Source organism: Capsicum annuum, chromosome 6 (assembly GCF_002878395.1).
Source record: "Capsicum annuum cultivar UCD-10X-F1 chromosome 6, UCD10Xv1.1, whole genome shotgun sequence".
Taxonomy (NCBI): Eukaryota; Viridiplantae; Streptophyta; class Magnoliopsida; order Solanales; family Solanaceae; genus Capsicum; species Capsicum annuum.
Window position 1 is genome coordinate 16,606,697 of NC_061116.1, and position 27,526 is coordinate 16,634,222.

At 41.5% G+C, this 27,526-nt stretch overlaps 3 non-coding genes and 3 pseudogenes across 3 annotated transcripts; 5 read left to right on the forward strand and 1 right to left on the reverse strand.

The window, feature by feature from the left end:
• The first annotated feature begins 206 nt into the window (after positions 1 to 206).
• LOC124899934 lies at positions 207 to 3,587 on the forward strand. The gene has a single exon (XR_007057492.1). It is a non-coding gene; the product is annotated as a 28S ribosomal RNA (ribosomal RNA).
• Positions 3,588 to 10,164: 6,577 nt separating this feature from the next.
• On the forward strand, positions 10,165 to 10,319 carry LOC124899850 (annotated as a pseudogene).
• Positions 10,320 to 10,525: 206 nt separating this feature from the next.
• LOC124899935 lies at positions 10,526 to 13,904 on the forward strand. The gene has a single exon (XR_007057493.1). It is a non-coding gene; the product is annotated as a 28S ribosomal RNA (ribosomal RNA).
• LOC124899445 lies at positions 12,940 to 14,552 on the reverse strand (annotated as a pseudogene).
• A 1,600-nt stretch (positions 14,553 to 16,152) lies between these two features.
• On the forward strand, positions 16,153 to 18,002 carry LOC124899446 (annotated as a pseudogene).
• Positions 18,003 to 18,308: 306 nt separating this feature from the next.
• On the forward strand, positions 18,309 to 18,464 carry LOC124899828. Its single transcript, XR_007057392.1, has one exon. It is a non-coding gene; the product is annotated as a 5.8S ribosomal RNA (ribosomal RNA).
• The last annotated feature ends 9,062 nt before the right edge of the window (positions 18,465 to 27,526 follow it).

Below are 27,526 nucleotides of genomic sequence, written 5' to 3' on the forward strand. Positions count from 1 at the left end.
GGTAGTAAGCCCATGATTTATCAATCAAGGGTATTATTTTAACCTTTTCCTACTCCAATTACCTCTACATACCATACCAATTCTTATAAGATCCCATGAAATAACTTTGGCTTTATTACACCTCCAAATGCTCTCTTTATTATTGTGGCTACAGCTCGTCGTACGTCCGGACTCTAGGATCCTATCGCGCTTAGGCACTCTGACCACGACCCCAAGTCAGGAAGGATTACCCGTTGAGTTTAAGCATATCAATAAGCGGAGAAAAAGAAACTTATAAGGATTTTCTTAGTAACGGTAAGTAAACTGAGAAAAGCACAACCTTAGAATCGGGTGGCTCCATCATCCAAATTATAGTCTGGGGAAACATCCTTAGCGGCAGACCGGGCCAAAGTCCCCTGGAAGGGGGCACCAGAGAGGGTGAGAGGCCCGTTGTGCTCGGATCCTATTGCACTACAAGGCACTATCTATGAGTTAGGTTGTTTGGGAATACAACCCAAATTGGGTGGTGAATTTTGTCCATGGTTAAATATAAGTGAGAGATTGATAGCGAATAAGTACTGCAAGGGGAAGATGAAAAGAACTTTGAAAAGAGAGTCAAAGAGTGCTTGAAATTATTGAGAGTGAAGCGGATTAGGGCCGATGATGTGCCTCAATTGGATTTGGAACGATAACGAGTTGATCTGCCGATTGACTCAGGGCGTGGACCAGCGTGGATTGGGGGCATCTAAAGCTCGGGTTCTCGATATGCTCATGAAATATCGTCTCCTCGATTGTAGAAGGCAGCGCGTGCCTCTAGCGTGCTTCGGCATCTGCACGCTCTGGACGCTTGCTTGTGGGCTCCCCGTTTAACCCGTCTTACGAACCAAGGAGTCTAACATATGTGCGAGTCAACAGACGAGTAAACCCGTAAGGTGTAAGGAAGCTAATTGGTGGGATCCCCCTAAAAGGTGTACTGCTGACCGACCTTGATCTTCTGAGAAGGATTCAAGTGTGAGCATACCTGTCGGGATCCAAAAGATGGTAAACAATGCATGAGCGGGACAAAGCCAGAGAAAAACCTGGTGGAGGCCCATAGCGATACTGACGTGCAAATCGTTCGTCTGACTTGGGTATAGGGGAGAAAGACCAATCTAACCGTCTATTAGCTGGTTCCCTCTGAAGTTTCCCTCGGGATAGGTGGAGCTTTCGTGCTAGTTCTATTAGGTAAAGCCAATAATTAGAGGCCTCGGGGGCACAACACCCTCGACTTATTCTCAAACTTTAAATAGGTAGGACGATGCGACCGCTTTGTTCAGCAACGCCACAGAATCAAGAGCTCCAAGTGGGCCATTTTTTATAAGAAAAACTGGTGATGCGGGATGAATTGAAAGCCGGGTTACTATGCCAAATTGCATGCTAACCTAGATCCCACAAAGGGTATTGGTCGATTAAGACAGCAGAACAGTGGTCATATAGCTCAAAATCCACTAAGGAGTGTGTAACAACTCACCTACCGAATCAACTAGCCCCCAAAATAGATAGCGCTTAAGCGTACGACATACAATCGGTCATTGAAGAAAGTGCCAGGCTCTAATGAGTATGAGGGCACGATGGTCTCTGCAAAATCTTGGGTGCGAGCCTGGGCGGAGTGACCGTCGGTGCAAATCTTAGTGGTAATAGAAAATATTCAAAAGAGAACTTTGAAGGCCGAAGAGAGAAAGGGTTCCTTGTGAACGGCACTTGCATATGGGTTTGTCGATCCTAAGGGTCGGGGGAACCCCGACAGATAGCGCGTTTTGCGCATACTCCGAAATAGAATTGAGTTAAAATTCCTGAATCGGGATGTGGCAGTTGATGATAACGTTATGAAGTCCAGAGATGTTGGTGGAAGCCTCGGGAAGAGTTATCTTTATAGCTTAACAGCCTGCTTACCCTGGAATCAGCTCAGCTGGAGGTAGGGTCTAGCGGATGGAAGAGCACTGCACGTCGTGTGGTGTCTGGTGCACTTTCGGTGGCCCTTAAAAATTCGGAGGAGCGAATACCATCAGCGCCCAGTCGTACTCATAACCGTATCAGGTCTCCAAGGTGAACAACCTTTGGTCGATGGAACAATGTAGTCAAGAGAAGTTGGCAAAATAAATTCGTAACTTTGGGAAAAGGATTGGCTATGAGGGCTGGGTATGAGAGTCCCAGTCCCGAACTCATCAGCTGTCGATGGACTGCTCGAGTTGCTCCCACAATGAGAGTGGGTCACTGAATGTTGGTTGGGGGACGGACTCAGAACGGTTCCTTCGGAGGCCATCCCCGCGCGTTGAACAACCAACTCAGAATAGGTACGGACAAGAAGAATCTGACTATTTAATTAAAACAAAGCATTGCGATGGTCCCAATGGATGTTCATGCAATGAGATTTCTGCCCAGTGCTCTGAATGTCAAAATGAAGAAATTCAACCAAGCGCGGGTAAACGACGCGAGTAATTATAACTCTCTTAAGGTAGCCAAATGACTCGTCATCTAATTAGTGATACACATGAATAGATTAACGAGATTCCTACTATCCCTGTCTACTATCCAGTAAAACCACAACAAAAAGAATAGGCTAGGCAGAATCAGTGGGCAAAGAAGACCCTGTTGAACTTTACTCTAGTCCAACTTTGTGATATGACTTGAGAGGTGTAGTATAAGTGGGAGTAAAAAGGCAAAAGTAAAATACCACTACTTTTAACGTTATTTTGCTTACTCCGTGAATCGAAAGCGGGCCCCTACCCCTCTTTTTGGACCCAAGGCACGCTCTGTAGGCTGATCTGGGTGGAAGACATTGTTAGGCGGGGATTTTGGCTGGGGTGGCATATCTGTTAAAAGATAACGTAGGTGTCCTAATATGAGCTCAACGAAAATAGAAATCTCGTATGGAAAAGAAGGATAAAAACTCATTTGATTCTGATTTCTAGTACGAATACGAACCATGAAAATATGGCCTAACGATCTTTTAGACCTTTGAAATTCTAAGATAGAGGTGTCAAAAAAGTCACCACAGGGATAACTAGGTTGTGGTAGCCAAACATTTATAGTGATGTTGCTTTTTAATCCTTCGATGTTGGCTCTTCCTATTATTGTGAAGTAGAATTCACCAAGTGTTGGATTGTTCTCCCACCAATAGGGAACGTGAGCTGGGTTTAGACCGTTGTGAGACAGGTTAGTTTTACCCTACTGATGACAGTGTCGTAATAGTTATTCAACCTAGTACGAGAAGAACCATTGATTCTCACAATTGGTCATCGCGCTTGGTTGAAAAGCCAATGGCGCGAAGCTACAGTGTACTGGATTATGACTGAATGCCTCTAATTTAGAATCTGGGCTAGAGGCGACGCATGCACTCGCCGTCCGCTTGCCAACCCGTAATAGGGCCTCGCCCTTCAAGGGCACGTGTCGTTGGCTAAGCCATCGCGATAAAAAGGTCGTGATGGCCACCTTGAAGTACAATTTTCATTGAGAGGTGAGTAAAATCCTTTGCTGGCGACTTAAATACGTGACGGGGTATTGTAAGTGGCAGAGTGACCTTGCTGCCACGATCCACTGAGATTCAGCCCTTTGTCGCTCTGGTTCCTTTCTTTCTCTCTAATCCAATCATTTCTTCATTCATCTTCAAAGGAGGTTTGTGCATCCATCCTTGAAAAATAACACTAAGTATTGTGAGTTCACCTTACTCTCGAGCATGCTATGGCATAACCTCACCCTAGTTCGCCACTTATTTTTCAAGTGTCGCATGTGTTCCATTCCAAATTGGTAAGTATGATATCAAGTGGCCTTTCGTGCAAAACTATGCATCAAGGACAACATCGGTGCGTGGAGGCATATCACAATTAAAGATTTTCATGACCGTCAAATACAATCCTAGAGATATGCTAATGACTTGGGCTCCAACGTCCGGTAAAATCGGCAGCACACAATGCCAACATGGGTAACGCCATAGCCGATGTGAAATACCGAAGGACATATAGTTGTTTACCATGGTGGTGTCTTTGTTGAGTTGGTTGTCCACGCACCGATACCTTTACCCACAAGGCACCATGCTCCAACATCTCAAACCACCATGGACAGCAACGACAACAAGGCACCATGACACCATGCACTAAGACACCACAGACACCGTGCACCCAGGAACCAAGGCACCATAGCACCGTGCACCATGGCGCCATGTCACCAAGGTACCATGGTGCCATGGCACAATAGCACCACGTGCCATGGCACCACGCCCACCTTGGTACCAAGGCACCGTGCACTATAGAATGATGGCACTAAAGTACCCATGCATCCTAAACTAGGAACTGTGTGCTTGGCACCCGCGTGCCCGTGCACCCACCGCAAGTGCACCAAGGTACGATGACACCATGGGTACGGCTAAGGCACCATGGCATCATGTAAAAATCAAAAAGCGTAAACCTAGGTTCGATCATACGAATATTTTTATAACGTTCATCCATCTTGCTCACCGTTGCATACTCTTTTCATAACATACATGCTCTAAGTATTTTTTAATGATATTTCAATGTTACCTCATATGTTGGGAGATTTGGTTACTATTCACTACCTGGAGCTGGGGGTCTATTGGAAACAACTTCTACTTCTTTGGAGGTAGCGATATGGACTACGTATATTTTACCCTCCCCAGATCCCATTTTGTGGGAATACACTGGGTTTGTTGTTGTTGTTGTTGTTGTACCTTATATGTTGGGGCAGTTTTCCTAATGTCCCCACGTTATTTTTATATTTTAAATTTTTTTTATTTAATATCCTTAAATTTTAATATTTTATATCATTACGTTATACGTATAAATATGCACTCAATTGTTGGTTTAAGGTTACTCCATGCGCTGGAAATATTTTTTTATTGTTTTTATATTTTTAAAATATTTTTTCTATTTCTTTATTTATATTTACTTATTTTTTGAATTTTCATAAATGATATTTGAAAAAAAAAAATTCTTAGTGAAAATTATTATTTACAAATTACGTGACTCTTTTGTGAGTGCATTGACTCAGTTTTACATCAAAACATACAGTTCTGATTTGTACATGTATAGTATGATTCTCTGGCAAAATCATGTCTACTCTAGTCAGTTTGGTTGTTTTTTTAAGCATATATAAGAGGGGTAGATGTGTTGAAGGAACTTCAAGGCGACTGTCGCTAGTTGGCATAGGTGCTCACTGGGCATGTCGGCATACAGTGTGGGCACATGACAGCATGCATGTCTCGTCCGTGTGAGCTATTGGTGCCCGCGAAACAACGTTGATTGCGCTTCATCGTGTGCTTGTGTCGGCTATTAGTGGCGCCGTCCACTACGGGGCTATTGGCTTTTGATTTCAGATGAAGCGGTGCTTTTGTGCGTGCGGCGAGTTCTGGATGCTGCTCTCGAGGCAATATCTAGGCACTACACCTATAGGGCCCAGCCGAATCCACATCGAGCACTAGCGGCCGACGTGGGCGGTGCCCGTGCACTTGCCTCAGCACGTCTTTATCTCCTCTTCTCCCTCCAAGGGTGGGATATCGTGTCAAGTGGGACTTTTTTAGCCTTACAACGTCCGCATGGGCAGAAGTGCACGATATCTATTGCTCGATGTTGGGGTCAGTGCTGGACATGCATCGATGGAGCATTTGGTTGCACGACACGTGAGTTGTGTTTGGTATGTGCGGTTAGGTTGGATCCCTGCTAGAGCAGCGACATCCTGACCCGCCAGCCATCTCAGTCGTGGGGCAAACGTAATTTAGGATTGCTCGAATTTGGTTTCCTGTGCTGCTTACCTAATACCCAGGCATTATCAAGTTTTATTGATTGCCTTTCCCCTCTCGTATTCCATGCGTGGGGTGAATCAAAAGGCCACCCTCATGTCCCATGCCTTTCTCGCTTTATCGTGCAATGTCATGGTTCATGAGTTACAATCGGGCATGGGGTCTTTATCAGCTCCTATCTGCCCTATACGATGATCATTGCAAACGATGATCGTGCTCGCCTTGAACCTATCTATACCTTTTCGAACGGGCTGGGTTCATGCAATGTCGACGTCGATGAGGAATGCTACCTGGTCGATGAGAAATATTCTATCAAGATGCATGGAACATCATCAAGCAGGACATTCATGAAATGGTAATTGCTTTCTTTTGTGGTTATCAGGTCCCAAGATTCATTACACATACTAATTTGGTATTGTTACCAAAAAAGTTAGTACTGAATACTTTTTCAGATATGAGGCCTATAACACTAAGTAATTTTGTGAATAAGATTTTCTTAAGAATTATTCATGAAAGGATTAAGGGAGTACTGCCATAATTGATTCCACCTGAGCAAGTAGGTTTTGTACATGAGAGGAGCATTGCTGAAAATGTTTTAGTGGTTCAAAAGATAGTTTTTGAAATAAGAAAGAGGGATAAACCACCTAATATGGTTATGAAGTTAGATATGATGAAGGCTTATGATAGGGTGGAATGACTCTTTCTAACCAAGGTGTTAAGGAAAATGGGCTTTTCAGAAATTCTTATTGATATGGTGTTTAGATTATTAGAGAACAACTGGTATTCAATACTTTTGAATAGGCTTCCTAAAGGTTTTTTAAATCATCAAGAGGATTGAAGCAAGGTGATCCTCTATCACCTACTTTGTTCATTATAGTAGCTGAAGTTTTGTCTAGAAACCTGAAGAAATTGAAGTAGGATTAGGAGTTTAAATTGTTTGGTATGCTAAGAAGAAGTCCCAAGTTAAACCATTTAGCTTTTGCAGATGATATGATAATTTTATGCAAAGCTGAAGTGATAACTCTACAGATGGTGACTAATACTTTGGATAGATATGAAAAATTATCTGGTCAGAAGATAAACAAGAAAAAGAGTGCTGTTTATCTCCATAAAGGAGTTCAAATGAAATAGGAGTCCTAGTAGAAGTGGCTACAGGTATTCTGAGAAAAGAATTTCCATTCATGTACCTTGGTTGTCCCATATTCTATACAAGGAAGAAGAAGGATTATTATCAATTATTGATGAATAGAATAACAAACAAGGTGCAGACATGGAAAGGAAAACTTCTATCATACAGTGAAAGAGCAGTGTTGATCAAGCATGTTTAACAGAGTATTCCTATACATTGTTTATCAGTAATGAATCCTCCTTTAAATGTGTTAAATTCTATTCAAAAGATTCTAGCCCAATTTTTTCAAAGCAGCAGAATTAGGGAAAAAGAGAGACACTGGGTAAAATGGCAGGATATTTGCTTACCACAAGAAGAAGGAAGATTAGGATTCAGGAGAATTACTGATATTTCTATGGCATTAATCTGTAAATCATGGTGGACTTTTAGGACAACATCTTCCATCTGGAGTGATTATATGTCGACTAAGTACTATAAAAAAGAGTATCCAACAATGGTGATATGGAAATCTAGTGCAGGTGGATCTCAAGTGTGGAAAAAGATATTAACTGCTATAGATTTGGTGGAACATTTGATAGTGTGGCGATTGAGAGAAGGAAAGGTTGATTTATGGTTAGACAATTAGACTGGTCAGGGGGATTTATATTTTTTAATGGAAGGGAATTGGGATAAAAATTGGCAGTATCAGCAAGTAAAGGATATTATGTATGATGGTAGGTGGGATGAACAATTAGTTACAAACATGTTCACACTAGAAACGGCTGAGCATATTTTAACAAAAGTTAATCCCCCATAGAAAAAGGTAATGATAAGCCTGTATGGAGTATAGAAGCTGATAGAGAGTTTATAGTGAAGACTGCTTGGCAATACATCAAAAATAAACGACAATTGAGTAACATTTATAGAAGTATTTAGATTAAAGGGCTTCCATTTAAAATTTGTTTCTTTATGTGGAAGTTATGGAAAAGCAAAATACCTGTGGATGATTATACTAGAAAATGGGGAATGCAAGGTCCATCTAAATGTTGGTGTTGTGAGGAGCCTACAGTGGAGACACTTACTCATGTCTTCAGGAGATCTTATTATGCTAATAGGACTTGGTCCTACTTTTATTCTTTTGAAGGTATTGCTATATAGGATTTAAATCTAAGGGGCACTATTCTGAAATGGTGGGACACTCAGGTAAAAAAGATAGATCAACCATATTTCCATGATCTACCTAGCATAATCCTATGGGAGATATGGAGGAGAAGAAACAGAAAGAAGCATGACAATAAGAGCACAACAAGGTTGAGGCTAATTTATAATATAACAAGGGCTTTGAGGTTACAATTCTAAAAGTAAGATCAAGGTTACTAAAGTGAGGTGGGAGGTACCAGAAGAGGGATGGGTGAAACACAATACAGATGGAGTATTCAGAAGGAAAGATGGTAGAAGTTCATATGAATTCTATTTGAGGGATAGGAAGGGTGATATACTATATACTAAAGCAGAGGCACAATTATATGCAGATAGCATACAACCATAGGCATATGCGATTTTATATGCAGATAGCATACAACCAGAGGCCATTGTGCCGGTGACGCATCATTTTAATTTCTGCCTTATCAACTTTAGATGGTAGGATCGTGGCCTACCATGGTGGTGACGAGTGATGGGGAATTAGGGTTTGATTTCAGAGAGGAAGACTGAGAAATAGCTACCATATCCAAGGAAGACAGCAGGCACGCAAATTACCCAATCCTGGCATGGGGAAGTAGTGGCAATAAATAACAATACCGAGCTTAATGAGTCTGGTAATTGGAATGAGTATAATCTAAATCCCTTAATGAGGATCCATTGGAGGAAAAGTCTGGTGCCAGCAGCCACGGTAATTCCAGCTCTAATAGCATTTATCTAAGTTGTTGCAGTTAAAAAACTCATAGTTGTACTTTGGGATGGGCCGGACGGTCCGCCTATGGTGTTCACCGATCGTCTTATCCCTTCTGTCGGTGATGCATTCCTGACCTTAACTGGCCGGGTCGTGCCTCCGGTGCTATTACTTTGATGAAATTAGAGTGCTCAAAGCAAGCCTATGCTCTGTATACATTAGCATGGGATAAGAATATAGGTTTTCGATCCTATTATGTTACCTTTCGAGATCGGAGTAATGATTAACAGGGATAGTCTGGGGCATTCATATTTCTTAGTTAGAGGTGAAATTCTTGGATTTATGAAAGACAAACAACTACTAAAGCATTTGCCAAGGATTTTTTCACTAATCAAGAACAAAAATTGGGGGCTCAAAAAAGATCAAATACGTCCTAGTCTCAACCATAAATGATGCCGACTAGGGATCGATGGATGTTGCTTTTAGGACTCTATTGGCACCTTATGAGAAATCAAAGTTTTTGGGTTCCGGGCGGAGTATGGTCGCAAGGCTGAAACTTAGAGGAATTGACGTAAGGGCACCACCAGGAGTAGTGCCTGTGGCTTAATTTGACTCAACATGGGGAAACTTACCAGGTCCAAACTTAGTAATTCTTAGTTGGTGGAGTGATTTGTCTGATTAATTCTGTTAACAAATGATACCTCAGCCTGCTAACAAGATATGCGGAGATATCCCTTTACGGCCAGCTTCTTAGAGGGACTACGACCTTTTAGGCCACAGAAGTTTGAGGCAATAATAGGTTTATGATGCCCTTAGCCTTTCTGGGTCGTACGTGCGCTACACTGATGTATTCAATGAGTTTATAACCTTAGTCGACAGGCTTAGGTAATCTTGTAAATTTTATTGTGATGGGGTTAGATCATTGCAATTGTTGTTATTCAACGAGAAATTCCTAGTAAGTGTGAGTTATCCGTTGCCTTGACTGCATCCCTGTTCTTTGTACACACCACCCGTCACTCCTTCCGATTGAATAATCCAGCAAAATATTCAGATCGCAACAACATGGGTGGTTCACTGCACCTTATCATTTAGAGGAAGGATAAGTCCTAATAAGGTTTCCATAGGTGAACCTGCGGAAGGATTATTGTTGAAACCTGCACAACAGAACGACCTGCGAACGTGTTTAATAACCGAGGAGTCTATGCAGGCAGGATGGTTTGGGACTCCACATGAGTGCGTCTCTATCATCCCCGATGAGCCCCCAGCATGCACGTCGATCAACTAACGAACCCCGATGCAGAAAGCGCCAAAGAATACATAAATTGATAGCCTGCCCTTTACGCCCCATCCATGGTGTGCATCAGAGGGACCTGTGCTTCTTTTATAAATATAAACGACTCTCGAAAATGGATATCTTGTCTTTTGTATGATAAAGAACGTAATGAAATACGATACTTGGTGTGAATTATAGAATCCCATGAACCATCGAGTCTTTGAATGCAAGTTGCGCCCAAAGCCATTCGGCCGAAGGCACGTTTGCCTGGGCTTCATGCATCGCGCACCCCCTCGTGTCGTGCCTCAATCATAGGGTGCACTATCGTTGTGGGGTGGATACTGGCCTTTCATGTGCCTCGAGCTTACGACTGTCCTATATGCGAGTCCATGTCAATGGACATCACAGCTAATGGTGGTTGTAACTCAACTCTCTTTATGCGTCTGGACTCCAGGACTCTATTGTACTTAGGCGCTCCGACCGTAACCCCATATCAGGCGGGATTGCCCGTTGAGTTTAACCATATCAATAAGCAAAGTAAAAGAAACTTACAAGGATTTTCTTAGTAACGATGAGCAAATCGAGAACAACCCAACCTTAGAATCGAGCAAAATTATCGTACTTATTATAGTCTGGAGAAACATCCTCAGCGGTGGATCAGACCTAAGTCCCCTGAAGGGGGCGTCATAGAGGGTGAGATCTTCGTTGTTCCTGAACCCTATCGCACCATGAGGCGCTGTCTACGGTCGGGTTGTTTGGGAATACAGCCCAAATCGGGCGGAGAATTCCCTGCAAGGTTAAATACGGGCGAGAGTCCGATAGCAAACAAGTACCGTGAGGGAAATATCAGAAGGACTTAAAAAGTGAGTCAAAGACTGCTTGAAATTATTGAGAGAAAAGTGGATGGGGTCGATGATGCGCCTCAGTCATATGTGGAATGGCGACGAGCTATTCTACCGATCAACTCTAGGAATGAACCAGTATGGATTAGGGGGGCGGCCAAAGCTCGGGATATCGATACGCTCATGGAATATCATCTCCTTGATTGTGATAGACAGCTCGCGCCTCTGGCGTGCTTCGACATCTATGCATTCCGAATGCTGTCCTGTGGCTTCCTATTCGACCCATCTTGAAACACGGACCAAGGAGTCTGACATGTGTGTGAGTCAACAGGTGAGTAAACCCAAAAGGCATAAGGAAGCTGATTAGTGGGATCCTCAGAGGGGTGCATCGCTGACCAACCTTGATCTTCTGAGAAGGGTTCGAGTGTGAGTATACCTATTGGGACCCAAAAGATGGTGAACTATGCCTGAGTAGGGCGAAGCCAGAGGAAATTCTGGTATAGGCCCACAGTGATACTGATATGCAAATCGTTCGTCTGACTTGTGTATAGAGGAGAAAGACCAATCGAACCGTCTAGTAGTTTGTTCCCTCCAAAGTTTCCCTTAGGATAACTGGAGATCACGTGTGAGTTCTATTATGTAAAGCCAATGATTTGAGGCCTCGGGGATGCAACCCCCTCAACCTATTCTCAAACTTTAAATAGGTAGGACGGCGTGACTACTTTGTTGAGCCACACTATAGAATAAAGAGCTCCAAGTAGGCAATTTTTGGTAAGTAGAACTAGCGATGCGGGATGAATCAAAAGATGGGTTATGGTGCCACACTGTGCGCTAACCTAGATCCCACAAAGGGTGTTGGTCGATTAAGATAGTAGGACAGTGGTCATGGAAGTTAAAATCTGCTAAGGAGTATGGAAAAACTAACCTACCGAATCAACTAGCCCCAAAAATGGTTGGCGCTTAAGTGCGCGACTACACCCAGTTGTTGGGGCCAGTGCCAGGCTCTGATGAGTAGGAGAAAAAAACGGTAACTGTAAAACCATGGGCGCAAGCTCGAGCGCAGCGACCATTGGTGCAGATATTGGTGTTAGGAGCAAATATTCAAATGAAAACTTTGATGGACGAAGAGAGGAAAGGTTACATATGAACGACACTTTCACATGGGTTAGTCGATCCTAAGGTTTAGGGGAACCCCAAAAGATAGCGCATTTCACGTGTACTTTGAAAGTGAATCAGGTTAAACTAACTTAACCGGGATGTGGCAGTCGACAACAACGTTAGGAATTTTGGAGACGTCGACAGTAGCCTCAGGAAGAGTTATCTTTTTTGCTTAACAGCCTACCCACCCTGGAATCAGCTCAGCTGGAGGTAGGGTCCAGCAGCTAGAAGAGCACCATAAATTGCATGGTATCTGATGCACTCCCAATGACCCATGGTAATCCGGAGGACTGAATTCTGTCCACACCTAGTCATACTCATAACCGCATCAGGTCTCCAAGGTAAACAACCTTTGGTCGATGGAATAATGTAGGCAAGGGAAGTTGGCAAAATAGATTCGCAACTTCGCGAAAAGGATTGGCTCTGAGGTTTGGGCATGGGGGTCCCAGTCCCGAACCCATCAGCTATCGATGGACTGCTTGAGATGCTCTGTGGTGGGAGTGGGTCATCACGTGTTGGCTGGGGATGGACTGGGAATGGTTCTTTTAGGGGCCTTCCCCGCACGTCGAACAGCCAACTCATAACTGGTACAAACAAGGGAAATCTGACTATTTAATTAAAACCAAGCATTGAAATGGTCCTAATGGATGTTCACACAATGTGATTTTTGCCCAGTGCTCTGAATGTCAAAGTGAAGAAATTCAACCAAGCGCAATTGAACAATGGGAGTAACTATGACTCTCTTAAGGTAGCCAAATGGCTTGTCATCTAATTAGTGATGCGCCTGAATGGATTAATGAGATACCTACTGTCCCTGTCTACTATCCAGCAAAACCATAGCTAAGGGAATAGGCTTGGCAAAATGAGCAGGGAAAAAAGACCCTGCTTATCTTGACTCTAGTCCGACTTTGTGAAATGGCTTGAGAGGTGTAGTATAAGTGGGAGCCAAAAGGAGAAAGTGAAACACCAGTACTTTTAATGTTATTTTACTTATTTTTGTGAATTGAAAGTAGGGCAATGCCCCTCTTTTTGGACCCAAGCCTCACTCTGAGGGCCAATTCGGGTGGAAGACATTGTCAGGTTGGGAGTTTGACTGGGGTGGCACATCTATTAAAAGATAACACAGGTGTCCTAAGATGAGCTCAATATGAATAGAAATCTCATGTGGAATAGAAGGGTAAGAGCTCGCTTGATTCTGATTTCCAGTACGAATAGGAACTGTGAAACCGTGGCCTAACAATCCTTTAGATCTTCAAAATTAGAAGCTAGAGGTGTCAGAAAAGTTACCACAGGGATAAATGGCTTGTGGCTGCCAGGCGTTTATAGCGACGTAGCTTTTTGATCCTTCGATGTTGGCTCTTCCTATATTTGTGAAGCAGAATTCACCAAGTGTTGGATTGTTCACCCACCAATGTAGAATGTAAGCAGGGTTTAGACTATCATGAGATAGGTTAGTTTTGCCCTACTGATGACATTGTCGCAATAGTAATTCAGCGTAGTACGAGAGGAATCGTTGATTCATAGAATTGGTCATCGCGTTTGGTTAAAAAGCCAGTAGCATGAAGCTACTGTTACTGGGTTATGACTGAACACCTCTAATTCAAAATCCTGGCTAGAAGCGGCGCATGCGGCCACCGCTCTCATACCGATCTATAGTAGGGGCCTCGCCCCCCAAGGGCACATGTTGTTGGCTAAGCCATCGTGGCGAAAGGTTTGTGAAGGCTTCTTTGAAGTACAATTTTCATTGAACGGTGGGTAGAATCCTTTACATATGACTTAAATATGTGATAGGTATTGTAAGTAGCAAAGTGGCCTTGCTGCCACGATCCACTGAGATTCAGCCCTTTGTCACTTTGGTTCGTTCCTCTCCCTCAAATCCTATCATTTTTCCGTCCATATCCAAATGAGGTTTGTGCATCCATCCTGGAAAAATCCCATCAAGTGTTGATAGTTCACCTCACCCTTGAGTATGTCGCGACATAGCCTCGTCCAAGTTTGCCTCTTGTTTTTCAAGTGTCGCATGTATTCCATTCCAAATAGTTAAGTATGATATCAAGTGGCCTTTTATTCAAAACTATGGCATCACAATTAGAGTTTTTCTGTGGAGCACAGTGCAGCTCAAGAGCCCAGCGGCACGTCGAGGCCAAAATTGCTGCGTAAAGGCATATCGCAATTAGAAGTTTTTGTGACAGTGAAGTGCAATCCTAAAGACATTTCCAATAACCCAAGCTTTAACGTCCGACAAAATTGGCAGCGCATAATATCAGTATGGGCAACGCCATAGCCAATGTCAAATACCGAAGGACCTATAGTTGCCTACCATGGTGATGTCATTGTCGATTTGATTGTTTGTGCACCGACACCTTCACCCACAAGGCACCATGCGCCAATGCCTCAAACCACCATGGACAGCAACGGCCACAAGGCACTATGAAATCCTGCACCACGGCACCACAGACACCGTCCACCAAGGCACTATTCCACCATGACACCAAGGCACCATGCACCATAGCGCCAAGGCACTATGGTACCACACACCTTGCACCAAGGCACCGCGGCGCTATGGCCCTACGGTGCCATGGCACCAAGGCCCCGTGCATCAAGGCACCAAAGCACCCATTCATCGTAAACTAGGAACTATGTGCTTGGTACCCACGCGCCGGTTCACCCATCGCGAGTGCACCAAGGCACCATGACACCATGGGCACGGTGAAGGTACCATGGTACCGTGTAAAAATTAGAAGAGCGTAAACCTAGGTTCGATCATTCAAATATTTTCATAACGTTCATCCATCTTCCTCACCGTTGCATACTCTTTTTATTACATATATGCTTTAAGTATTTTTTAATGATATTTTAATTTTACCTCATATGTTGGGGTGGTTTTCCTAATGTCCCTACATTATTTTTATAATTTTTAAAATTTTTATTTAATATCCTTAAAGTTAAATATTTTATATCGTTACATTATACGTACAAATATGCACTCAATTATTGGTTTAAGGTTACTTCATGCGTTGGAAATATTTTTCTAATATTTTAATATTTTTAAAATTCTTTTTCTATTTCTTTATTTATTTTTATTTATTTTTTGAATTTTCATAAATAATATTTAAAAAAAATATTTTCTTAATGAAAATTATCATTTACAAATTACGTGGCTCTTTTGAAAGTGCATTGGCTCAGTCTTACGTCAAAATATACAGTTTTGGTTCGAACATGTCTAGTATGATTCTCTAGCAAAATCATGTCTACTTCTGTCAGTTTGGTTACTCTTTTTAAGCATATATAAGGGGGTTAGAAGTGTTAAAGGCACTTCAAGGCGACTGTCGCTAGTTGGCATAGGCGCTCACTGGGAATGTCAGCGTACAGTGTGGGCACATTACAGCATGCATGGCTAGTCCGTGTAAGCCATCGGTGCCCATGAAATAATGTTAATCACAATTCATTTTGTGCTTGTGTCGGCTATTGATGGCGTCGTCCACAACGGGGCTATATGCATTTGATTTTAGATGAAGTAGTACTTTTTTGCATGCAGTGAGTTCTGGATGCTGCTCTTGAGGCAAGCTCTAGGCGCTGCATATATGGGGCTAAGCCGAATCTGGATCGAGCACCGGCGACATCCTTGCACTGGCCTCAGCACGCCTTCATCTTCTCTGCTCCCCCAAGGGTGGGCTATCGTGTCAAGAAGGAATTTTTTTAGCCTTGCAACGTCTGTATGGGAAGCAACGAATAACATCTATTGCTGGGTGTTAGGGACAGTGCTGGGAATGCATCAACAAAGTATTTAGATGCATGGTGCGTGAGTTGTGTTCGCTATGTGCGGTTAGGTTAGATCCCTGCTCGAGCAGCAACTTCCTGACCCGCCTTCATTCTCAGTCGTGGGGCAACCGTAATTTAGGCTTGCTCAAAGTTGATTTCCTGTGCTGCATACCTAATTCCCAGGAATTAAAAAGTTTTATTGATCGCTTTTCGCCCTCGCATTTCGTGTGTCCTCCCTCATGTCCCATGCCTTCTTCACTTTGTCGTGTGATGTCATAGTCTATGAGTAGCAGTTGGGATTTTCAGATATGGTAGATACAATGGGTATGGGGTCTTCATCGGCTCCTATTTGCCCTATACGATGCTCATTGACAATGACGATCGCGCTTGGCTTGAAACCATCCACGCCCTTTCGGGCAGGCCGGGCTCATACGAAGTCGACATTGATGAGGAATGCTACCTGGTTGATCCTTTCAGTATTCATATGCTCATCTCAAAGATTAAGTCATGCATATGTAAGTATGAACAAATTCAGATTGTAAAACTACGAATGGCTCATTAAATCAGTTATAATTTTTTGATAGTATCTACTACTTGGATAACCGTAGTAATTCTAGAGCTAATACGTGCAAAAAACTCTGACTTCTAGAAGGGATGCATTTATTAGATAAAAGGTTGACATGGGCTCTTCCCGTTGCTGCAATGATTCATTACAACTCAATGGATTGCACAGCCATCTTATCGGAGACACATCATTTAAATTTCTACCCTATCAATTTTTGATGGTAGGATAGTGGCCTACCATGGAGGTGATGGGTGACGGAGAATTAGGGTTCGATTTTGAAGAGGGAGCTTGTGAAACGGCTACCACATCTAAGAAAGGCAGCAGGTATGTAAATTACCCAATCCTGACATGGGGAGGTAGTGACAATAAATAACATTACCGGGCTCAATAGGTCTGGTAATTGGAATGAGTAAAAGCTAAATCCCTTAACGAGGATCCATTGGAGGTCAAGTATGGTGCCACCAACTACGGTAATTCTATCTATAATAGCATATATTTAAGTTTTTGCATTTAAAAAGCTCGTAGTTGTACTTTGGGATGGGCCAGCTGGTCCGCCTATAGTGTGCATCGATCATCTCGTCCTTTTTATCGATGATGCGCTCCTGGCCTTAACTTGATGGGTCGTGCCTCCGGCGCTGTTACTTTGATGAAATTAGAGTGCTCAAAGAAAGCCTACACTCTTTATACATTAGCATGGGATAACATTACAGGATTTTGGTCCTATTACGTTTGCCTTCGAGATCAGAGTACTAATTAACAGGGATAGTCGGGGGCATTCATATTTCATAGTCAGAGGTAAAATTCTTGAATTTATGAAAGCCAAACAACTACAAAAGCATTTACCAAGGATGTTTTTATTAATCAAGAACAAAATTTGAGGGCTCAAAGACGATCAGATAGCGTCTTAGTCTCAACCATAAAAGATGCCGACCAGAGATCGATAGATGTTGCTTTTAGAACTCCACCGGTACCTTATAAGAAATCAAAGGGGGGGGGGGGGGGGGGGGGGGAGTATAGTCATAAGGCTAAAACTTAAAGGAATTAATGGAAGGGAACCACCAAGAGTGAAGGCTGCTGCTAAATTTGACTCAACACGGAGAAACTTACCTGGTCCAAACATAGTAAGGATTAACAAATTGAGAGCTCTTTCTCAATTATATGGGTGGTGGTGCATGGACATTTTTAGTTAGTAGAGCGATTTATCTGGTTAATTCCATTAATGAAAGAGACCTCAGCTTGCTAACTAGCTATGCGGAGGTATTCCTTCGCAGCCAGCTTCTTAGAGGGACTACGACCTTTTAGGCCTAGGAAGTTTGAGGGAAAAATAGGTCTGTGATGCCCTTAGATGTTTTGGGCTGTACGCATGCTACGCTGATATATTCAACAAGTTTATAGCCTTGGCCGACAGGCCCGGGTAATCTTTTAAATTTTAGCATGACGGGGATAGATCATTGCAACTGTTGGTCTTCAATGAGGAATTACTAGTAAGCGCAAGTTATTAGCTTGCATTGACTACGTCCCTGACCTTTGTACACACTACCCGTCGCTCTTACCGATTGAATGATCTAGTGAAATATTCAGATCATGGCAACGTAGGCGGTTGCTGCCTGCAACGTCACGAGAAGTCCATTGAACCTTATTATTTAGAGGAAAGAGAAGTCATAACAAGGCTTTCGTAGGTGAACCTGTGGAAGGATCATTATCTAAACCTGCGCAGTAGAATGATCTGCTAATGTGTTTAACAATTGGGGAGTCCACACGGACGGGTTGCTTTGGCACTTAGCACGAGCGCCTCCCTATCGTCCTCGACACGCGCACCCAGTATGCACGTCATGCGACTAACAAAACCCAGCACAGAAAGTGCCACGAAATACTTAAATTTATAGTTTGCCACTGGCGGCATGCATCGAGGGAACCTGTGCTTCTTTTATAAAAAACGGACTCTCGATAATGGATTTCTTGGCTCTCGCATCAATTTAGAACGTAGCAAAATATGATACTTAGTGTGAATTGCAAAATCCCATGAACCATTGAGTCTTTGAATGCGAGTTGTGTCCGAAGCCATTAGGCCAAGGGCAAGTCTACCTAGGCATCATGCATCGCATCGCCCCCCTCGCATAGTGCCTTAGTCATGGGGTACACTGTCATTACGGGGTGGATATTGGCCTCCCATGCACCTCGAGCTTGTGGCTGTCCTAAATGCGCGTCCATATCAACGGACATTGTGAAAAGTGGTGATTGTAACTCAACTCTTTTTATTATCGCGGCTACAACTCGTCGTGCATCTAGACTCCAGTACCCTATCGTGCTTAGGCTCTCCGACCGCGGACCCAGGTCAGGAAGGATTACCCGAGGAGTTTAAGCATATCAATAAGTGGAGAAAAAAAACTTACAAGGATTCCCTAAGTAATAGCGAGCGAATCAGGAATAACCCAGCCATAGAATCAGGCAGCTCTGTCAACCGAATTGTAGTCTGAAGAAGCATCTTCAATGGCTGACCGGGCTCAAGTCCCTTGGAAGGGGGAGCCAGAGAGGGTGAGAGCCCCATTGTACTTAGACCCTATCACACCATGAGGTGCTATCTACGAGTTGGATTGTTTGGGAATGCAGCCCAAATCAGGCGGTAAATTCTGTCCAAGACTAAATACGGGTGAGAGATCGATAGTAAACAAGTACTGAGAGTGAAACATGAAAAGGACTTTGAAAAAAGAGTCAAATAGTGCTTAAAATTGTTGGGAGGGAAGCGGATGGGGGCCAGTAATGCATCCTAGTCAGATGTAAAATGGTGATGAGCTGATCCACCGATCGACTCGGGGCATGGACCAGCGTGGATTGGGGGAGGCTAAAGCTTGGGCTTTCAATACGTTTATGGAATGCTGTCTACTTGATTGTGGTAGGTAGTGCATGCCTTTGGTATGCTTCGATATCTACGCACTCCAGATGCTAGCTTGTGGGCTTCTCATTTGACCCATATTAAAACACGGACCAAGTAGTCTGATATATGTGTGAATCAATGGGTGAGTAAACCCATAAGGCATAAAAAAGCTGATCGGTGGGATCCCTCTGAGGGGTACACCACTGAACGACCTTGATCATCTGAGAATGGTTCGAGTGTGAGCATACTTGTGGGGACTCGAAAGATGGTGAACAATGCCTGAGTGGGGTAAAGCCAGAGAAAACTCTGGCAGAGGCCCGCAACGATACTGGCATACAAATTGTTCGTCTTACTTGGGTATTGGGGTGAAATACCAATCGAACTGTCTAGTAGCTGTTTCCCTATGAAGTTTTCCACAGGATAGCTGGAGCTCGCACGCGAGTTCTATCGAGTAAAGAAAATGATTAGAGGCCTCGGGGGCGCAACTCTCTTGACCTATTCTAAAACTTTAAATTGGTAAGATAGCATGACTGCTTTGTTGAGCCGTGCCATGAAATCGAGAGCTCCAAGTAAGCCATTTTTGGTAAGAAGAACATGCAATGCGGGATGAACTGAAAGTCGAGTTATGGTACCAAACTGTGCGTTAACCTAGATCTCAGAAAGGGTGTTGGTCAATTAAGATAGCCGAACGATGGTCATGGAAGTCAAAATCTGCTAAGGTGTGTGTAATAACTCAACTTCCAAATCAACTATCCCCAAAAATGGATGGCACTTAAGCGCGCGACCTACACCCGATCGTTGAGGCAAGTGTCAGGCCCTGATGAGTAGGAGGGTGTGACAGTCACTGAAAGATCTTGGGTGTAATCCCAGGCAAAGCAGTCTTCGGTGCAGATATTAGTGGTAGTAGAAAATATTCAAATAAGAACTGTGAAGGTCGAAGAGGGGAAAGGTTCCATGTGAACGACACTTGACATGGGTTACTCGATCCTATAATGTAACACCTTGATTTTCTGAACCAAAATGCTACGCGGTGCTCATGACCCCGAAGGAACACAAGCTAACCCATAACTGTTATCTGTAACTGTATACTGTATAATATATATAAAATATGGAAACATGAACATGAAAGGCCATAACGTTCGAACTGAATAAACGCCTGATAACAAAATGTCTGAAAAAGGTATAACAATACCAAAACAAGTCATAAATACTAAAAATAATGAGATCTGAATATCTAATCTGAAATCTAGTCTGAAAGCCTCGAACTAAACTGAATAAGGAGTTGAAGGAACATGTCTCCAACTAACTCCATCTAGCAACTGAATAGTAAATATAGCAATAATTATATCATCCTCGAATGAGAAGGACTCACTGCAAACTCTGAATACTGGAATGCTACTACTGATATGGAGCTCATTTCTCTGAACCTATGGTGTAACATAAGAGAAAGCACCATAGCGCAAATGCATAGTACGTCTAAATGTACTGAGTATACGAGTAAGGTAGGATAAATGCAAAGGGTTATATGCATGAACAATGCTAACTAATATGAACGTGAAAATACATACATACATAAACAACTATAACTAAACTCGTGATGATACTGACTACTGAATTTGAATGCTGACGACATGACTTTACTATTACTGAGGTACTAAGTAGATTATTGACTATTTCTGACAGTTTAAATGATGAAGAACTGGTTTGAATGACTGTGTCTAATAGTCCTGAAATTGAATACTGGTAATGTAAGCTATAACAATTGATATAGCTAATATAACTGTAATGATCGGACTAATCAATATAACCGATATTGAGCGACTGTATCTGATAGTCTAAGTTTTGATGGAACTATCTGAGTCTTGTTCTACTTGAAGTAACTAAATCTGAGATCAGTCCTATCTAGCGGGTGATCATGAGTATATTGATAATAAGGATGATTTGACTTAGTCTGAGATCAGTCCTATCTAGCTGGTGATCTTTAAATCTAATAATTCTGATACTGATTAATCATAGTTGAGATCATACCTAGCTAATGGGTGATCTTGAAGTCTATTTATAATGATAAACATTGGCTGTATCTAACAGTACTGAATCTGTACTACTAAGCTGAGTTGACTGTGTCTGAAAGCCCTAATTTTGTAACTGAAACTGTGGGATGTGTTCATCTAACCGACATGCCCCAAGCTAAGTTGACTGGGGTCTAATCTCTGCCTTGGCTGGAAGAGTGTCAGTACCGCGCCACCAGTAAAGACATCTGCTGTGGAGTCAGTTCTAATCTAGCGGGTGACTCCTGGGATCATTCCTATACATATAAATATGCTAACGGGTGACCCCTAAGTATGTCAGTCCTATCTAATGGGTGACATCTCGTACCTACACTAGCAACGTAGTTCTGGAACTTAGGGATTGCTTCTGGGGATCTCTGTCCTATTCTAGCGGGTGAGCCCCCATCCCTAGGTTCGCTCCGTACTGAATCCTACTCCCATCCGAAAGACACTGAACTGAATAACTGGGCTGAACTAAATAACTTAACTGAACTGATTTGCTAAACTGATACTAATTAACTAAACTAATACTAGTGGAATTATTTAGCGGAGCAAAACTGAGTTTACTGGATTCCGATGATGGACGAAATATAATGAGTTCTGAGGACTGATTAAGACTACTAAAGTTACTGAGATTTACTGTGATTACTGAGGTTACTGAGCACTGAGATTACTAAGAAATACTTAACTACTGAGATTACTAAGTTTTCCTGAGTCTCATGATTGACTGATTTCTATAGATCATGGCTTGACTGAGAGTATCATGAAAACATGACATAGCTCTAGGCACACAACTATATTTTTCGGGTACAAGTACCCCCAGGATTTGATGGAAGAAAACTGACACACATCACTGACTTGATCATAAGAGTAGAGTCCATAATCCACAATATCATAAATAAGTAATTTCATACTAAGCATGGTTCTCAACAATCTATTTCATGGATGGGAATTTCATTCAACATGTATATACTTGCATAGCTTTCAATATCTTGCTCATTACATATTACAACCACAATCCACAATATCATAACTTGGGGAATTTCATGAAGTACATGGGTATTCTACATCTTGTACATGAGTGGATTTTGGAAGTAAGCATAGCATAATTCTATAAGACTAGTTCATGAGTAATCCAACATTGTTCACAAGACACATTATCAACATGGATGACATTGAATCATAGAGGCCTATAATGAATCCTTCACTTAGTCACAATTTAGCTATAATGCATGATTTCTAGTATCTTAGGTATTTTATCAACCACCTTATATACACTCTTTAAGGCATAGGTGTATTCACAAACTTACACCACTTTATTCCACCCAAATTCATGGGTTCCAACTCTATGATCACAATCTTCGTGGAAGTTCATCAAATTCCCACTCTATAATACAAACTACAAATTACAACATGAATATAACCATATCACCACAAAAAATTCATGATTTTGTTATCAAAGATCGATTCTTGAACTCCACGAACGAAAGGGATCCGTGGATGAACACTACGCATACCTTAATAACGATGAAATTGTTGAATGATTGGACCTTCAAGCTTGATTATGAAACCCTAGTAGTTTTTCTCCTTCTTGTTCTCTTGGATAATGAACTTAAGATGTTAATAGGATTGTAATGTGATTAAAAGCTATAAATTTCATGAGGTTAAGTATTGGGACGTGTAAGTAGTGTTAAAAAACTTAATTATCCTTAAAATAACTCAAAAACTAAGTGTTTTTCGTGGCTGAAATCATAAGTGTGCGTCGCACACCTCATCGCACATGCTAAGGTGTGCACCGCACATCCTATCGCATAAGCTATGGTATGCGTCACACATGCTATCGCACACTTGAGGGTGTGCGCCGCACAGCCTGTCGCACACTTGTTCCAGTAGCCATATGCGATTGTTTATGCGTCGCACTCCTACTTTGGAGGGCCATAACTTCTTGTTCGGGTGTCGGATTTTTATAAAATTAGAGTTGTTTGAAAGACAATTTGATTCTCTACAATTTTTCTAAATCTACCAAAATGTCAAATATAAATCAAGTTATCCTCATTCAAAGGTCACTCTTGCGGAAACACACACTAAAACTTGATGGATCCAAAAGCTATTAGCTTGCCTTACTCTGAGTGACTCACATGAGCATGCTTAACACATCATAAGCTATCTTATCGCTAGGATACTCATTGTAAATCATGTACTCAAATATGAATAACAGGATATGAGGTTTCATATGTAGGAGAACTGATTCATTTCCTAGCTTGGAAACATACGGGGTATTACAATATCTCCTCCTTGGGAACATTTGTGCTCGAATGATACTTGTTGATATGAAAGAAAAGACAACTTACACGAATATATAGCATGAATGAATAATCACAATTTCATGGCTGACATGACTGAAAGATGAGCATATCCTACTGTACATGCATATCTGATGCATAGGTAGCTGATTTATAAATGTAGGACTGAGTGTTCTGATAAACTGAGTTTCTCAAACTGAGAATACATATCTGATGCTTTACTGATAAGTTGAATCCATGCATATCTAATGCATGATTATATGACTGACATGATATATGAATGCATGACTAAAAGTACTGATAAGATGACAATGCATATCTGATGTGTGAATACATGACTGAACTGACTCACGAACATGCGACTAGATATGCAATGGTAAAGGCACTAAGATTGAACTGAAACATGAGAACATGACTGATTCTTCTACTTAACATATGGACTGAACATCATGAATTGAACTGAACCTCTGAATACTTGACTTACAACTGAGGTCTGACTTGAAGGTCAACTTATGAGTACCCTCTATTCTTGATTGAATTCGTTATGCAAGGAGAAATTGAAGGATCTAAGGCATGAGAGCGTTAAGAGAAAGTGAGGTATCTCCCCCTTGGGATGCTATGTCCCTCTAAGAACGCTTACCTTATAGAGATACTGGGTGATGCACAGGGCATCTACTAATTGGATTATAACTAAACTTTGGGAGTCAGAAACTAATGCATGAGGCATGAGATGAACAAAACTTGCAACTACTAGGAGGTTCTGCCTTGAAATAGTTACATTCTCTGAGATTTTGGGTAGTATGAATAGATGCAAGGATGAGAAAAGAAGCTATACAAATCTGACTGCTCACTGGCATGACATGAATACTGAAAGAAGGAAAACTGTTCCTAAAATATCTCATAGCCTCCTGCACATAGTTGTGGTGCACCATACACGCATGTACAAGACTCTACTAGATGCGACTTTCAAACTTTCTAGGACTCTATTGAACCTTAGGCTCTGATACCAAGTTTATAAGACCTCGATTTTCTGAATCGAAATACGACACGATGCTCATGACCCCAAAGAACCACAAACTAACCCATGACTGATATCTGTACCTGTATACTGGATAATATACATAAAATACAGAAACATGAACATGAAAGGCCATAAGGTTCGAACTGAATAAATGTCTGATAACAAAATATCTGAAAAAGGTATAATAATACCAAAATAAGTTATAAATACTGAAAATAATGAGATTTGAATATCTAATCTGACATCTAGTCTGAAAGCCTCTAACTGAACTGAATAAGGAGTTAAAGGAACATGTCTCCAACTAACTCCATCTAGTAACTGAATAGTAAATGTAGCAATAATCATATCATCCTCAAATGAGAAGGACTCACTGCAAACTCTGAACATTAGAATGCTACTGCTGATCTGGAGTTCATGCCTCTGAACCTATGGTGTAACATAAGAGAAAGTACCATAGCGCAAATGCGTCAGTACGTTTGAATGTACTGAGTATACAGGTGAGGTAGGCTAAATACAAAGGGTTATATGCATGAATAATGCTAACTAATATGAATGTGAGAATACATACATGCATAAATAACTATAACTAAACTCGTGATGATGCTGACTACTGAGTTTGAATGCTGACGACATGACTTTACTGTTCCTGAGGTACTGAGTAGATTATTGACTATTTTTGACAGTTCAAATTATGACAAACTAGTTTGAATGACTGTGTCTAACAATCCTGAAACTGAATACTGGTAACGTGAGCTATGACAACTGATATAGCTGATATAACTGTAATAATTAGACTAATCGATATAACTAATACTGAGCGACTGTATTTGACAATCTAAGTTCTGATGGAACTATCTGAGTCCCGTTCTACTTGGAGTAACTAAATCTGGGATTAGTCCTATCTAGCGGGTGATCATGAGTATACTGATAATAAAGATGATTTGACTTAGTCTAAGATCAGTCTTATCTAGCGTGTGATCTTTAAATCTTATGATTCTGATACTGATTAATCATATTTGAGATCATTCCTAGCTAATAGGTGATCTTGAAGTCTATTTACAATGATAAGCATTGACTGTATCTAACAGTACTGAATCTGTACTATAAGCTGAGTTGACTGTGTCTGAAAGCCCTGATTCTATAACTGAAACTTTGGGATGTGTTCATCTAACCAACATGCCCCAAGCTAAGATGACTAGGGTCCAATCTCTGCCATGACTGGAAAGGTGTCAGTACCGCACCACCAGTAAAGACATCTGCTGTGGAGTCAGTCCTAATCTAGCGGGTGACTCCTGGGATCAGTCCTATACATATAAATATGCTAATGGATGGCCCCTGAGTATGTCAGTCTTATCTAACGGGTGACATCTCGTACCTATGTTGGCAATGTAGTTTTGGAACTTAGAGATTGCTTCTACGGATCTCTGTACTATTCTAGCGGGTGAGGCCCCATTCCTAGGTTTGCTCGGTACTGAATCCTACTCCTATATGAAAGACACTGGACTGAATAACTAGGCTGAACTAAATAAATTAACTTAACTGATTTGCTGAATTGATACTAATTAATTGAACTGATACTAGAGGTATTGTTTAGTGGAGCTAAAACTGAGTTTACTGGATTTTGATGATGGACGAAATATAAAGAGTTCTGAGGACTGATTAAGACTACTAAAGTTACTGAGATTTACTATGATTACTGAGGTTACTGAGCACTGAGATTACTGAGAATGCTGAACTACTGAGATTACTAAGTTTTCTTGAGTCACATGACTGATTGATTTCTATAGATCATGGCTTGACTGAGAGTATCGTGAAAACATAACATGGCTCTAGGCACACAATGATATTTTTTTGGTACAAGTACCCCCAGGACTCGATGGAAGAAAACTGACACAGATGATTGATTTGATCATAAGAGTAGAGTCCATAATCCATAATATCATAAATAAGGGATTTCATACTAAGCATGGTTCTTAACAATCTATTTCATGGAAGGAAATTTCATACAACATGTATATACTTGCATAGCTTTCAATATCATACTCATTACATATTACAACCACAATCCACAATATCATAACTTGGGGAATTTCATGAAGTACATGAGTATTCTACATCTTGTACATGAGTGGGTTTTGGAAGTAAGCATAGCATAATTCCATAAGACTAGTTCATGAGTAATCCAACATTGTTCACAAGACACATTATCAACATGGATGACATTGAATCATAGAGGCCCATCATGAATCCTTCACTTAGTCACAATTTAGATATAATACATGATTTCTAGTCTCTTAGGTATTTTATCAACCACCTTATATACAATCTTTAAGGCATAGGTGTATTCACAAACTTACACCACTTTAATCCACCCCAATTCATAGGTTCCAACTAATGATCACAATCTTCATGGAAGTTCATCAAATTCCCACTCTATAACATAAACCACAAACAACAACATGAATAAAACCATATCACCACAAAACATTCATGATTTTGTTATCAAAGATTGATTCTTGAACTCCACGAACGAAAGGGATCCGTGGATGAACACTACACATACCTTAATGGCGATGAAATTGTTGAATGATTGGACCTTCAAGCTTGATTATGCAACCCTAGTAGTTTTTCTCCTTTTTGTGCTCTTGGATAATGAACTTAAGATGTTAATAGGGTTGTAATGTGATTAGAAGCTATAAATTTTATGAGTTTAAGTATTGGGACGTGTAAGGAGTGTTAAAAGACTTAATTATCCTCAAAATAACTTAAAAACTAAGTATTTTTTGTGGCTGAAATCATAAGTGTGCGTCGCACACCTCATCACACATGCTAAGGTGTGCGCCGCACATCCTATCGCATAAGCTAAGGTGTGCGTTGTACATGCTATCACACACTTGAGGGTGTGCGCCA